General features: G+C 41.5%; 5 non-coding genes across 5 annotated transcripts; all 5 read right to left on the bottom strand.

Annotated features, from left to right (window-relative positions):
- Nucleotides 1–1449: 1449 nt before the first annotated feature.
- Nucleotides 1450–1613, bottom strand: LOC121646752. The gene has a single exon (XR_006011696.1). It is a non-coding gene; the product is annotated as a U1 spliceosomal RNA (small nuclear RNA).
- A 967-nt stretch (nt 1614–2580) lies between these two features.
- Nucleotides 2581–2746, bottom strand: LOC121646760. Its single transcript, XR_006011703.1, has one exon. It is a non-coding gene; the product is annotated as a U1 spliceosomal RNA (small nuclear RNA).
- A 974-nt stretch (nt 2747–3720) lies between these two features.
- LOC121646761 lies at nt 3721–3876 on the bottom strand. Its single transcript, XR_006011704.1, has one exon. It is a non-coding gene; the product is annotated as a U1 spliceosomal RNA (small nuclear RNA).
- Nucleotides 3877–10243: 6367 nt separating this feature from the next.
- Nucleotides 10244–10408, bottom strand: LOC121646748. Its single transcript, XR_006011692.1, has one exon. It is a non-coding gene; the product is annotated as a U1 spliceosomal RNA (small nuclear RNA).
- Nucleotides 10409–11383: 975 nt separating this feature from the next.
- Nucleotides 11384–11539, bottom strand: LOC121646762. Its single transcript, XR_006011705.1, has one exon. It is a non-coding gene; the product is annotated as a U1 spliceosomal RNA (small nuclear RNA).
- Nucleotides 11540–15696: the final 4157 nt, after the last annotated feature.

The raw sequence follows: 15696 nt of genomic DNA, 5'->3' as shown, positions 1-15696 counted from the left end.
TAATTCCATGCCCTTTAGAACTTTACACCTTAATGACAGCCAGGTGTGAATGTCCTCCATGCGTACCTGTTCCGAGTACATAATCACGGTGACAGATTTTGGTTCTCTTTCCGAAAGCGGGGTCATCGTCATGTTCTTTAGATATGGTTTGGAGTCCTTTTCAGCGTTGAATGCTTGGATGCATCTTTCAAATAGGTCGAGTGAAGAGAAGATCACCTCAAAGGATTTCTTTCCAGGAAAGGCAAAAATGAAGTCCAGTTGTATTGGTGTAAATCCCAGTCCTTTTTGAATAACGTTTCTACTGAATTGTAAACGGTCCATTTCAAAATCTCCTTGCAGATCAAAGCGCACTGCGTTCCACCTGGAACCAGTGAAGATAAAGGCCATCTCGTTGCAGCCGATGCGTACTCTGTAGGCAGAAAAAACCCAAACAACCACTCAGGTGATCATGGTGTCTCCCCTGCCAGGTAAGTATGACTTGGACTGGCAGGAGACAGAGAGCTCCTTCCCGGGTGCTGTGCCCTGGCTGACGGAGCTGCATTGTGCCCCCTGCTGGAAAAAGCAAGCGGCTCTCCGCCCACGCCAGCCGGCCCTTCTCCGTCATCCTGTTTAGCTCCCATCCCTCTGTTTTGTCCTTCTTTTTTTTTTTACTGTTTTGATTTTTTTCTGCGTTCATGTACTTTGGCGGGGGTGCCAGGGTTTGTTTTAGGGCTTGGTGGATAGATCCGGCTGTCAATATCATCGATAACAGGACCAGTATCGGCATCCATTGATACCGGCATGATGAGGTTGATATTTTTTCTTCACAGAGTGCTTCGTGGGGGGCAAAAAAGACAATGAACGAAACAAGACACTGAATGAGAGCCAGCCAAGAGTAGGTGTTGCTTTCGTTGAGCCAATTTGCAATCTTGACTTTATTTTTCTTTCAAACAATTGTGTAATAAAAGGAAATATAAGACTTATTTTATTCTTTTATTATTTTGTTAGTTTACATGGTTTTACAAATAAAAAAAAAGCTTAAATTGACATTTTTTTCAGTTCTGCCATTCAGTTTCTTGATGAGAAAAATGTTTTGACAATAGTCTTTGTACTTTGTTTGATTTTGACAATAATAAGGAATATTAGAGGCAAAATGATTAAATGATTGTGAGATTTCAAGCAAAACGTGTCGGGATCAGAGTTACCCGCCCTGGATTTAGTTGGTATCAGATCGATACCAAAATTTGCAATATCACACAGCCTTCAACCTGGGAGGCCACGCCCACTTGTGCTGCGCAAGTGCCCTGCACTACTGAACGCTGACCCATGCAGCCTGCAGAAGCAGGCAGTGGCAGCTAGAAAAGCATCCCTCTTTTGGCATGCCGCTTCCATCTCGGCTACTTGCCAGCTAGCATGCTGCTGATGAGGCCGCTTTACCCCCCCGAGGCTTTGTCTTTGGACCATGCAAATAAGGGGAGAGCGCGAACGCAGTCCCCCACTACCAGAAATTATGCAGTCGAGATTCCCACATTTGGGGAATTCGCAAGGGTCAGCACGGCCGGAGTGCAATGGCCGAGCCTCGCCCTGGGTGATCCACGTTCGTGATCATGGTGTCTCCCCTGCCAGGTAAGTATGACTTGGACTGGCAGGAGACAGAGAGCTCCTTCCCGGGTGCTGTGCCCTGGCTGACGGAGCTGCATTGTGCCCCCTGCTGGAAAAAGCAAGCGGCTCTCCGCCCACGCCAGCCGGCCCTTCTCCGTCATCCTGTTTAGCTCCCGTCCCTCTGTTTTGTCCTTCTTTTTTTTTTTACTGTTTTGATTTTTTTCTGCGTTCATGTACTTTGGCGGGGGTGCCAGGGTTTGTTTTAGGGCTTGGTGGATAGATCCGGCTGTCAATATCATCGATAACAGGACCAGTATCGGCATCCATTGATACCGGCATGATAAGGTTGATATTTTTTCTTCACAGAGTGCTTCGTGGGGGGCAAAAGAGACAATGCATGAAACAAGACACTGAATGAGAGCCAGCCAAGAGTAGGTGTTGCTTTCGTTGAGCCAATTTGCAATCTTGACTTTATTTTTCTTTCAAACAATTGTGTAATAAAAGGAAATATAAGACTTATTTTATTATTTTGTTAGTTTACATGGTTTTACAAATAAAAAAAAAGCTTAAATTGACATTTTTTTCAGTTCTGCCATTCAGTTTCTTGATGAGAAAAATGTTTTGACAATAGTCCTTTGTACTTTGTTTGATTTTGACAATAATAAGGAATATTAGAGGCAAAATGATTAAATGATTGTGAGATTTCAAGCAAAACGTGTCGGGATCAGAGTTACCCACCCTGGATTTAGTTGGTATCAGATCGATACCAAAATTTGCAATATCACACAGCCTTCAACCTGGGAGGCCACGCCCACTTGTGCTGCGCAAGTGCCCTGCACTACTGAACGCTGACCCATGCAGCCTGCAGAAGCAGGCAGTGGCAGCTAGAAAAGCATCCCTCTTTTGGCATGCCGCTTCCATCTCGGCTACTTGCCAGCTAGCATGCTGCTGATGAGGCCGCTTTACCCCCCCGAGGCTTTGTCTTTGGACCATGCAAATAAGGGGAGAGCGCGAACGCAGTCCCCCACTACCAGAAATTATGCAGTCGAGACTGCCCACATTTGGGGAATTCGCAAGGGTCAGCACGGCCGGAGTGCAATGGCCGAAGCCTCGCCCTGGGTGATCCACGTTCGTGATCATGGTGTCTCCCCTGCCAGGTAAGTATGACTTGGACTGGCAGGAGACAGAGAGCTCCTTCCCGGGTGCTGTGCCCTGGCTGACGGAGCTGCATTGTGCCCCCTGCTGGAAAAAGCAAGCGGCTCTCCGCCCACGCCGTCCGGCCCTTCTCCGTCATCCTGTTTAGCTCCCGTCCCTCTGTTTTGTCCTTCTTTTTTTTTGTACTGTTTTGATTTTTTTTCTGCGTTCATGTACTTTGGCGGGGGTGCCAGGGTTTGTTTTAGGGCTTGGTGGATAGATCCGGCTGTCAATATCATCGATAACAGGACCAGTATCGGCATCCATTGATACCGGCATGATAAGGTTGATATTTTTTCTTCACAGAGTGCTTCGTGGGGGGCAAAAGAGACAATGCATGAAACAAGACACTGAATGAGAGCCAGCCAAGAGCAGGTGTTGCTTTCGTTGAGCCAATTTGCAATCTTAACTTTATTTTTCTTTCAAACAATTGTGTAATAAAAGGAAATATAAGACTTATTTTATTATTTTATTATTTTGTTAGTTTACATGGTTTTACAAATAAAAAAAAGCTTAAATTGACATTTTTTTCAGTTCTGCCATTCAGTTTCTTGATGAGAAAAATGTTTTGACAATAGTCTTTGTACTTTGTTTGATTTTGACAATAATAAGGAATATTAGAGGCAAAATGATTAAATGATTGTGAGATTTCAAGCAAAACGTGTCGGGATCAGAGTTACCCGCCCTGGATTTAGTTGGTATCAGATCGATACCAAAATTTGCAATATCACACAGCCTTCAACCTGGGAGGCCACGCCCACTTGTGCTGCGCAAGTGCCCTGCACTACTGAACGCTGACCCATGCAGCCTGCAGAAGCAGGCAGTGGCAGCTAGAAAAGCATCCCTCTTTTGGCATGCCGCTTCCATCTCGGCTACTTGCCAGCTAGCATGCTGCTGATGAGGCCGCTTTACCCCCCCGAGGCTTTGTCTTTGGACCATGCAAATAAGGGGAGAGCGCGAACGCAGTCCCCCACTACCAGAAATTATGCAGTCGAGATTCCCACATTTGGGGAATTCGCAAGGGTCAGCACGGCCGGAGTGCAATGGCCGAGCCTCGCCCTGGGTGATCCACTTTCACTTTTCACTTTTTCAGGTTTTTATTGTTCCAGTCACAAAGTTATTTCTTTACAAGTTCAACAAAAATTCCATCGGTCACATAATTTAAAAAAACAAAGATAAAGGGGTTTCTTAGCTAAACTTTACATAATCAAGACTACCCAAAACTCTCGCTGAATTTCTTAAAAAAAGATAGATAATGAAAAATTAAATATTTAGGTAAAGGCAATAGATAAAAAAAAAACAGGGAGTCCTGTGCTTAACTTTGTAAACCACAGCAAAAAAATTAAATTAAAATGTTATAAGATATATACAAAAAGAAAAAAAAACAGGCCACACATTTGAAAGAAAAATGGGCAAAAAGGACATTAATCAAGGCTTTTGAGGAGGTTCCGCATATTTACAATAATTCAAACTCTATCGGTAGCTTCCATTTTGAATACCTTTCCTTTTTTGATGTACACATTTTATCCCTGGTCATATATTCTTTAACCATATAAATTGTAGATTTTTACCACCGACTCTTCAGGAATTCTAAATTTCTTAAAAACCCAAATGTTTCTTGCCTTCCATAAACCATCCTTTACACAGTTTACCACAACCCACCAACGGTAAATATTAACTGTACATCTTCCATTCAGTTCACCATACAAGATTTTTTCATAAGACAGTTGAGTGTTATACATTCCTTGTAACCAAGTTGACATGAGGACCCATACTCTCTTTGCAAAGGGGCATGACCAAATGACGTGACAAACTGATTCGTCGTCTCCACAAAGGGGTCTAGGACACTGGGCACTACGTGTCAGATCTCTTCTTTTTAAGAAGGCTCGGGTTGGTAGACATTGGTGGACCATATACCAGGCCAGATCTTTATGCATATTGTTTAGCAGCTTACAATTTACATTAATCCATGTTAACTCACACTTTTCTTTAATATATTTCTCCACTTCTGTTAAATTTTGTGTACAGTATAGTTTTCCTTCCACTTTTTGTCTTGTGATTTGTCCTGACGGAATCTCCGTCAGGTTATGTTGTAAACTCTTCTGTACCGTCTTATAAATATTAGGGCAATCTTCTGCGTAAGGAGTGTTTAAACTCACCCTTTTTCCCCATTTAAGCATGATTTGTCGTCCTATCCAAAACCTTGCAAAAAAGGTCCATGCCGTCGTATTTTTCTTTTTCCAGGCAAGCTTTAAGGATCGGGGTTATGAACATGGCCTTCAATTTAGAACCAATTTCTGGGGCCGCTCTTCCCCCCTTTTCTAATGGTCTATACATGATTTCTCTTTTCAGTTTTTCATGTTGGCTACTCCATATGAAACGAAATATTATTTTCCTCAGTGTGGCTATTGTCAAAAATGGTGGAGGAAAGGTAGCTGCTAGATGGGCCAATGATGCCACGACTTCTGTTTTTAATTATCAAGATTTTGCCCAACAGTGATAGTTCCCTTTCCCTCCATCGATATAATTTCCCTTGTATTTTTGGGAGTTTAGAGTTCCAGTTTTTTGCTTCCATGTCTTTTCCTATGTATATTCCCAATATTTTTATAAAGTCTGTTTTTTCTACTATGTCCCTTGTTTCTTTAGTTTCCTTCCAATTCAAGTACAGTATTTCACTCTTTTGTTCATTTACTTTCATACTAGATGCTTTGGTAAATTTTTTACAGACCCTCAACGTCTCCTGTATAGAGATGTTGTCCGACAGTAAGAGTGTTAGGTCATCCATATAAACACTTAGTTTTACCTCTGTTCCTCTACTACCTGGGAGAGTAAGTCCTCTTATCCTGTCATTCTGTCTTAAAGCGCAGACCAGAGGTTCAATGGCTAAAACAAATAGGATCGGGGAAAGAGGGCATCCCTGCCGTACTCCGGATTTTATATCCAGCTGTGCTGAAAGGGAACCATTAATCAAGATTTTACTTATACAACCTTCATACAGAAGGTATAGCCATTTTTTAATTCCTTTACTACAAAACACTTTTTCTAATGTCACTTTTATATATTTGTGGCTAATACGGTCAAAGGCTTTTTCGAGATCCAGACTAAGAATGCCAAGCGGTAATTTCCTGTCTTGGCCGTACAAGAAAGAATCTCTAACGAGGGCGAGACTATCTGTTATTTTGCGCCCTGGGACAGAACACGTTTGTTCCACACCTACTATCTTATAGATCACGTCTTGCAGCCGGAAAAATAGAGATTTTGCCAGTATTTTTACGTCAACTCCTAATAAAGTTAAAGGTCTCCAGTTCTTTAAGTTACTCTTTTTTCCTTTTTTATATAATAAAGATATCACGCCGGTGCGCATAGTAAGGGCAGGAGGCCTCTAGACCGAGATTCTTTATATACCTGTAGTAAAATTTCTTTTAATTGGTCCCAAAAGGTAAGATAGAACTCTTTCGGGAGCCCATCTAATCCTGGTGTTTTATTGTCACTCATGCTTCGTATTGCTTGGGTGAGATCTGCCGTATCCAAGTCTTGCTCTAATAACTCTTTATCATCCTCTTCTAGTTTAGCTGTTATTTTTGAAAGAAAGGAGTCTATCTCGCTATCTTCTACGTCTTTATCTTCATATAATTTTGAGTAAAAGGAGTGAGCCTCCAAAAGGATCTCCTGTTGGTCTGTAATCTCTTTTCCTTCTGAATCATTTATTTTCATAATTATGTTTTTTGCACGGTGTACCTTTTTGAAAAAGTAACTGGTACATTTTTCATTTTCTTCTATACGTTTCTCCTTGCTTCTTACTAAGATACCCTTGCTGTCTTCGTTAAGTGTCCCCATCATTTCCGCCTTTAATTTTGTTATATCCTCTGCAACAGGAAATCCAAGTTGCAGGAGGTTATAATATCTTTGTAATTTAGCTTGTTTTCTCGAGTACCGTTTTCCTCTTATACTCCGCCAGTTTCATTCCTTCTCTTTTAAAAAAACCGTTGCGTTCTAAGTTTCAGGTCTTCCCACCATTCACATACAGAGTCATACAAAAATTGTAATGACAGCCATTGTTCTAACTTGGCTTTGTATTTTTCCACCACATGAGCATTTTTTAGAAAACTGGTATTCAGTTTCCACGGCCCCGATTTTATCTCATAACCATCCGACAATATAAACCTACCTGTCAACTTATTATGATCAGAGTAAGGTACTGGTGCATTTTCGACTGTAATTGGTGTAATGCCATTAGACACTAATAAGAAGTCTATCCGCGATAAGGAAGTTCCATTAGGCCATGTATAGCCTGGGTTATTTGGATACAGATATTTAAAGGAGTCCTTTAATTTACTGTTTTCTATCATTTTTTTCAATTCATAAGAACTTGCATCTAGTCGTGAAGTTGAAGACCTTGTGGACATTCTGTCTGATTTTTTCTAATACACAATTAAAGTCGCCTGCAATAATAGTTCCTCTTCCACAGCACATATAAGGCTGAAGTGTTTTTAACAATACCAGCCGTTCTTGTAAAACGGCAGGACAATACACATAATCACTCTGAAAGGGATACCATTCATTTCTATGTCAAGCAGTAATAATCTACCGTCCACTATTCTCTGTACCATCTTTATTGTCAGTAGGTTGTTATTCAAAAGGATAGCAACCCCGATGCTCTGTTATTATTGTCTCCAGACCAGACTGATTGGCCATAAGGCCATCTATCCTGAAATTTTGCGTAATTTTCCATGAAAGGTAAATGACACTCTTGTAGCAAGAAAATGTCGCCTCCATTAACATGCAATGTTGAAAAAATAGTTTGACATTTTACAGGGTCATAATGCCTCTTACATTCACAGACACAATTTTTATGGCAGTATTGACACTCAGTTGGGATATAATTTTTTAGAACTCATTGAGCCAAACTAGACCCAGTGAAACAAGGCAAATTAAGTTAAGGGTTTTTTTACCTTCTTCTTTTTCTTTTGTCTCCTCACAAACTCACCCTCTGATTTTACTAGGGCATCGTCCGTATCATCATTAACCATCATCATAGTCGTTTCTGAGAAGACCGCGATGCTCTGTGGGTCCATGAAGGGGCCAGTGGTGGATAGGGATGACCAATTGCCCTGTGAGTCCTGATCCTCCACAGGTGATTTGGATGACATGGGGCGTGGACGTCTGCGTTGGTCTTTTGAACTGAGACCAGTTAAGGGTGAGTTTAGTGCTTCCTTTACCTTGTCAGCAATCTCCTCTGAAGGGGGAAACAGGGGTGAGTTCTGGGGGGGTGGGTCTTCCAGGTTCTGTGTGTCAGGAATAAGATCTGCCATCATCGTATCCAAGATGTCTCTGCACTCCTTAGTAGTAGTTGGTTGATGTATTTCTTTAAACTGGTCCTCCTGGGTCTCCTCTGCTGGCTTCCCAAATGCACTAGGCATGCAGGAAAAAGACGCCGATGGGGGGGGATTCTCAATAAGAGTGGAAGGGAGGGACTCTTCCGTCTGAAGGGAAATCCCTCTGTCATGGTCTGTCATCGCTTTTATAGTTGGGGGAGGAGTTTCCTCTTCCATCTCCTCCTCCTGTTGACTCATAGTTGGGGCCTCGTTGATTGGGGCCAGCTGTTCCTCATTATCCTCAATGTCAGCATTGTCACCAGCTGATTGTAATTGTTGCCCTTCTGGTGCCTCTTGTGATTCCACTGCACGGGCTTTGGCTTTTGTTAGCATATGATTGTGGGCATGACCGAAAAGAGTGCGTTTCTGATAAACATAAATTGCATTTCCTGGGCAAAATACAGTTCTTTGTGGCATGCTCATTACTATTACAGTTCCTGCAATGAATACTGGTACAAGCCGTGGCCAAATGTGACTGAGAGCCACATTTTCTACAAGTTTTTGGCTGTCCAGGGTAGAAAACATAACCTCTTATTGCCCCCAATTGGATAATTTGGGGTAAGTGAATAATGTTCCCAGTGTGTTCGTCTGTCTGTAGTTGGACATAGAAACGTCTTGCCCCAGTTCCAATTCCGTCTTGGTCCCGTAACTCCATGCCTCTTAAAACTTTACATTTCAAGGCTAGCCAGGTTTGAATGTCATCCATTCTTACCTGTTCTGAATACATGATCACAGTCACGGCCTTTGGTTCCCTCTCCGATAGCGGGGTCATTGCTATATCCTTCAGGTAGAGTTTGGAGTCCTTTTGAGAATTGGAGGATTGAATACAACTCTCAAAATGTGCGTGCGTAGCAAAGATCACTTCAAAGGTCTTTTTCCCAGGTAAGGCAAAAATGTAGTCCACTTCTATTGGCTTAAAACCAAGTCCTTTTTGGACAATGATCCTACTGAACTGTAGTCTATCCATTTCTGCATCTCCTTGCAAATCAAAACGTACTGCGTTCCGCCTGGAACCAGTAAAATTGAAGGCCATTTTTTAGCCGACACACACTCTACCAGCAGAAGATAAGCCAAACAATCACTCAGGTGATCATGGTGTCTCCCCTGCCAGGTAAGTATGACTTGGACTGGCAGGAGACAGAGAGCTCCTTCCTGGGTGCTGTGCCCTGGCTGACGGAGCTGCATTGTGCCCCCTGCTGGAAAAAGCAAGCGGCTCTCCGCCCACGCCGTCCGGCCCTTCTCCGTCATCCTGTTTAGCTCCCGTCCCTCTGTTTTGTCCTTCTTTTTTTTTGTACTGTTTTGATTTTTTTCTGCGTTCATGTACTTTGGCGGGGGTGCCAGGGTTTGTTTTAGGGCTTGGTGGATAGATCCGGCTGTCAATATCATCGATAACAGGACCAGTATCGGCATCCATTGATACCGGCATGATAAGGTTGATATTTTTTCTTCACAGAGTGCTTCGTGGGGGGCAAAAGAGACAATGCATGAAACAAGACACTGAATGAGAGCCAGCCAAGAGTAGGTGTTGCTTTCGTTGAGCCAATTTGCAATCTTAACTTTATTTTTCTTTCAAACAATTGTGTAATAAAAGGAAATATAAGACTTATTTTATTATTTTATTATTTTGTTAGTTTACATGGTTTTACAAATAAAAAAAAAGCTTAAATTGACATTTTTTTCAGTTCTGCCATTCAGTTTCTTGATGAGAAAAATGTTTTGACAATAGTCTTTGTACTTTGTTTGATTTTGACAATAATAAGGAATATTAGAGGCAAAATGATTAAATGATTGTGAGATTTCAAGCAAAACGTGTCGGGATCAGAGTTACCCGCCCTGGATTTAGTTGGTATCAGATCGATACCAAAATTTGCAATATCACACAGCCTTCAACCTGGGAGGCCACGCCCACTTGTGCTGCGCAAGTGCCCTGCACTACTGAACGCTGACCCATGCAGCCTGCAGAAGCAGGCAGTGGCAGCTAGAAAAGCATCCCTCTTTTGGCATGCCGCTTCCATCTCGGCTACTTGCCAGCTAGCATGCTGCTGATGAGGCCGCTTTACCCCCCCGAGGCTTTGTCTTTGGACCATGCAAATAAGGGGAGAGCGCGAACGCAGTCCCCCACTACCAGAAATTATGCAGTCGAGACTTCCCACATTTGGGGAATTCGCAAGGGTCAGCACGGCCGGAGTGCAATGGCCGAGCCTCGCCCTGGGTGATCCACGTTCGTGATCATGGTGTCTCCCCTGCCAGGTAAGTATGACTTGGACTGGCAGGAGACAGAGAGCTCCTTCCCGGGTGCTGTGCCCTGGCTGACGGAGCTGCATTGTGCCCCCTGCTGGAAAAAGCAAGCGGCTCTCCGCCCACGCCAGTCCGGCCCTTCTCCGTCATCCTGTTTAGCTCCCGTCCCTCTGTTTTGTCCTTCTTTTTTTTTTTACTGTTTTGATTTTTTTCTGCGTTCATGTACTTTGGCGGGGGTGCCAGGGTTTGTTTTAGGGCTTGGTGGATAGATCCGGCTGTCAATATCATCGATAACAGGACCAGTATTGGCATCCATTGATACCGGCATGATGAGGTTGATATTTTTTCTTCACAGAGTGCTTCGTGGGGGGCAAAAAAGACAATGAACGAAACAAGACACTGAATGAGAGCCAGCCAAGAGTAGGTGTTGCTTTCGTTGAGCCAATTTGCAATCTTGACTTTATTTTTCTTTCAAACAATTGTGTAATAAAAGGAAATATAAGACTTATTTTATTATTTTATTATTTTGTTAGTTTACATGGTTTTACAAATAAAAAAAAAGCTTAAATTGACATTTTTTTCAGTTCTGCCATTCAGTTTCTTGATGAGAAAAATGTTTTGACAATAGTCTTTGTACTTTGTTTGATTTTGACAATAATAAGGAATATTAGAGGCAAAATGATTAAATGATTGTGAGATTTCAAGCAAAACGTGTCGGGATCAGAGTTACCCGCCCTGGATTTAGTTGGTATCAGATCGATACCAAAATTTGCAATATCACACAGCCTTCAACCTGGGAGGCCACGCCCACTTGTGCTGCGCAAGTGCCCTGCACTACTGAACGCTGACCCATGCAGCCTGCAGAAGCAGGCAGTGGCAGCTAGAAAAGCATCCCTCTTTTGGCATGCCGCTTCCATCTCGGCTACTTGCCAGCTAGCATGCTGCTGATGAGGCCGCTTTACCCCCCCGAGGCTTTGTCTTTGGACCATGCAAATAAGGGGAGAGCGCGAACGCAGTCCCCCACTACCAGAAATTATGCAGTCGAGACTCCCACATTTGGGGAATTCGCAAGGGTCAGCACGGCCGGAGTGCAATGGCCAAGCCTCGCCCTGGGTGATCCACTTTCACTTTTCACTTTTTCAGGTTTTTATTGTTCCAGTCACAAAGTTATTTCTTTACAAGTTCAACAAAAATTCCATCGGTCACATAATTTAAAAAAACAAAGATAAAGGGGTTTCTTAGCTAAACTTTACATAATCAAGACTACCCAAAACTCTCGCTGAATTTTCTTAAAAAAAGATAGATAATGAAAAATTAAATATTTAGGTAAAGGCAATAGATAAAAAAAAAACAGGGAGTCCTGTGCTTAACTTTGTAAACCACAGCAAAAAAATTAAATTAAAATGTTATAAGATATATACAAAAAGAAAAAAAAACAGGCCACACATTTGAAAGAAAAATGGGCAAAAAGGACATTAATCAAGGCTTTTGAGGAGGTTCCGCATATTTACAATAATTCAAACTCTATCGGTAGCTTCCATTTTGAATACCTTTCCTTTTTTGATGTACACATTTTATCCCTGGTCATATATTCTTTAACCATATAAATTGTAGATTTTACCACCGACTCTTCAGGAATTCTAAATTTCTTAAAAACCCAAATGTTTCTTGCCTTCCATAAACCATCCTTTACACAGTTTACCACAACCCACCAACGGTAAATATTAACTGTACATCTTCCATTCAGTTCACCATACAAGATTTTTTCATAAGACAGTTGAGTGTTATACATTCCTTGTAACCAAGTTGACATGAGGACCCATACTCTCTTTGCAAAGGGGCATGACCAAATGACGTGACAAACTGATTCGTCGTCTCCACAAAGGGGTCTAGGACACTGGGCACTACGTGTCAGATCTCTTCTTTTTAAGAAGGCTCGGGTTGGTAGACATTGGTGGACCATATACCAGGCCAGATCTTTATGCATATTGTTTAGCAGCTTACAATTTACATTAATCCATGTTAACTCACACTTTTCTTTAATATATTTCTCCACTTCTGTTAAATTTTGTGTACAGTATAGTTTTCCTTCCACTTTTTGTCTTGTGATTTGTCCTGACGGAATCTCCGTCAGGTTATGTTGTAAACTCTTCTGTACCGTCTTATAAATATTAGGGCAATCTTCTGCGTAAGGAGTGTTTAAACTCACCCTTTTTCCCCATTTAAGCATGATTTGTCGTCCTATCCAAAACCTTGCAAAAAAGGTCCATGCCGTCGTATTTTCTTTTTCCAGGCAAGCTTTAAGGATCGGGGTTATGAACATGGCCTTCAATTTAGAACCAATTTCTGGGGCCGCTCTTCCCCCCTTTTCTAATGGTCTATACATGATTTCTCTTTTCAGTTTTTCATGTTGGCTACTCCATATGAAACGAAATATTATTTTCCTCAGTGTGGCTATTGTCAAAAATGGTGGAGGAAAGGTAGCTGCTAGATGGGCCAATGATGCCACGACTTCTGTTTTAATTATCAAGATTTTGCCCAACAGTGATAGTTCCCTTTCCCTCCATCGATATAATTTCCCTTGTATTTTTGGGAGTTTAGAGTTCCAGTTTTTTGCTTCCATGTCTTTTCCTATGTATATTCCCAATATTTTTATAAAGTCTGTTTTTTCTACTATGTCCCTTGTTTCTTTAGTTTCCTTCCAATTCAAGTACAGTATTTCACTCTTTTGTTCATTTACTTTCATACTAGATGCTTTGGTAAATTTTTTACAGACCCTCAACGTCTCCTGTATAGAGATGTTGTCCGACAGTAAGAGTGTTAGGTCATCCATATAAACACTTAGTTTTACCTCTGTTCCTCTACTACCTGGGAGAGTAAGTCCTCTTATCCTGTCATTCTGTCTTAAAGCGCAGACCAGAGGTTCAATGGCTAAAACAAATAGGATCGGGGAAAGAGGGCATCCCTGCCGTACTCCGGATTTTATATCCAGCTGTGCTGAAAGGGAACCATTAATCAAGATTTTACTTATACAACCTTCATACAGAAGGTATAGCCATTTTTTAATTCCTTTACTACAAAACACTTTTTCTAATGTCACTTTTATATATTTGTGGCTAATACGGTCAAAGGCTTTTTCGAGATCCAGACTAAGAATGCCAAGCGGTAATTTCCTGTCTTGGCCGTACAAGAAAGAATCTCTAACGAGGGCGAGACTATCTGTTATTTTGCGCCCTGGGACAGAACACGTTTGTTCCACACCTACTATCTTATAGATCACGTCTTGCAGCCGGAAAAATAGAGATTTTGCCAGTATTTTTACGTCAACTCCTAATAAAGTTAAAGGTCTCCAGTTCTTTAAGTTACTCTTTTTTCCTTTTTTATATAATAAAGATATCACGCCGGTGCGCATAGTTAAGGGCAGGAGGCCTCTAGACCGAGATTCTTTATATACCTGTAGTAAAATTTCTTTTAATTGGTCCCAAAAGGTAAGATAGAACTCTTTCGGGAGCCCATCTAATCCTGGTGTTTTATTGTCACTCATGCTTCGTATTGCTTGGGTGAGATCTGCCGTATCCAAGTCTTGCTCTAATAACTCTTTATCATCCTCTTCTAGTTTAGCTGTTATTTTTGAAAGAAAGGAGTCTATCTCGCTATCTTCTACGTCTTTATCTTCATATAATTTTGAGTAAAAGGAGTGAGCCTCCAAAAGGATCTCCTGTTGGTCTGTAATCTCTTTTCCTTCTGAATCATTTATTTTCATAATTATGTTTTTTGCACGGTGTACCTTTTTGAAAAAGTAACTGGTACATTTTTCATTTTCTTCTATACGTTTCTCCTTGCTTCTTACTAAGATACCCTTGCTGTCTTCGTTAAGTGTCCCCATCATTTCCGCCTTTAATTTTGTTATATCCTCTGCAACAGGAAATCCAAGTTGCAGGAGGTTATAATATCTTTGTAATTTAGCTTGTTTTCTCGAGTACCGTTTCCTCTTATACTCCGCCAGTTTCATTCCTTCTCTTTTAAAAAACCGTTGCGTTCTAAGTTTCAGGTCTTCCCACCATTCACATACAGAGTCATACAAAAATTGTAATGACAGCCATTGTTCTAACTTGGCTTTGTATTTTTCCACCACATGAGCATTTTTTAGAAAACTGGTATTCAGTTTCCACGGCCCCGATTTTATCTCATAACCATCCGACAATATAAACCTACCTGTCAACTTATTATGATCAGAGTAAGGTACTGGTGCATTTTCGACTGTAATTGGTGTAATGCCATTAGACACTAATAAGAAGTCTATCCGCGATAAGGAAGTTCCATTAGTCCATGTATAGCCTGGGTTATTTGGATACAGATATTTAAAGGAGTCCTTTAATTTACTGTTTTCTATCATTTTTTTCAATTCATGAGAACTTGCATCTAGTCGTGAAGTTGAAGACCTTGTGGACATTCTGTCCGATTTTTCTAATACACAATTAAAGTCGCCTGCAATAATAGTTCCTCTTCCACAGCACATATAAGGCTGAAGTGTTTTTAACAATACCAGCCGTTCTTGTAAAACGGCAGGACAATACACATTAATCACTCTGAAAGGGATACCATTCATTTCTATGTCAAGCAGTAATAATCTACCGTCCACTATTCTCTGTACCATCTTTATTGTCAGTAGGTTGTTATTCAAAAGGATAGCAACCCCCGATGCTCTGTTATTATTGTCTCCAGACCAGACTGATTGGCCATAAGGCCATCTATCCTGAAATTTTGCGTAATTTTCCATGAAAGGTAAGTGACACTCTTGTAGCAAGAAAATGTCGCCTCCATTAACATGCAATGTTGAAAAAATAGTTTGACATTTTACAGGGTCATTAATGCCTCTTACATTCACAGACACAATTTTTATGGCAGTATTGACACTCAGTTGGGATATAATTTTTTTGAACTCATTGAGCCAAACTAGACCCAGTGAAACAAGGCAAATTAAGTTAAGGGTTTTTTTACCTTCTTCTTTTTCTTTTGTCTCCTCACAAACTCACCCTCTGATTTTACTAGGGCATCGTCCGTATCATCATTAACCATCATCATAGTCGTTTCTGAAAAGACTGCGATGCTCTGTGGGTCCAAGAAGGGGCCAGTGGTGGATAGGGATGGCCAATTGCCCTGTGAGTCCTGATCCTCCACAGGTGATTCGGATGACATGGGGCGTGGACGTCTGCGTTGGTCTTTTGAACTGAGACCAGTTAAGGGTGAGTTTAATGCTTCCTTTACCTTGTCAGCAATCTCCTCTGAAGGGGGAAACAGGGGTGAG

This window comes from Melanotaenia boesemani, chromosome 9 (genome assembly GCF_017639745.1).
Source record: "Melanotaenia boesemani isolate fMelBoe1 chromosome 9, fMelBoe1.pri, whole genome shotgun sequence".
Classification (NCBI taxonomy): Eukaryota; Metazoa; Chordata; class Actinopteri; order Atheriniformes; family Melanotaeniidae; genus Melanotaenia; species Melanotaenia boesemani.
This window is presented reverse-complemented; position numbering and strand designations above follow the sequence as displayed.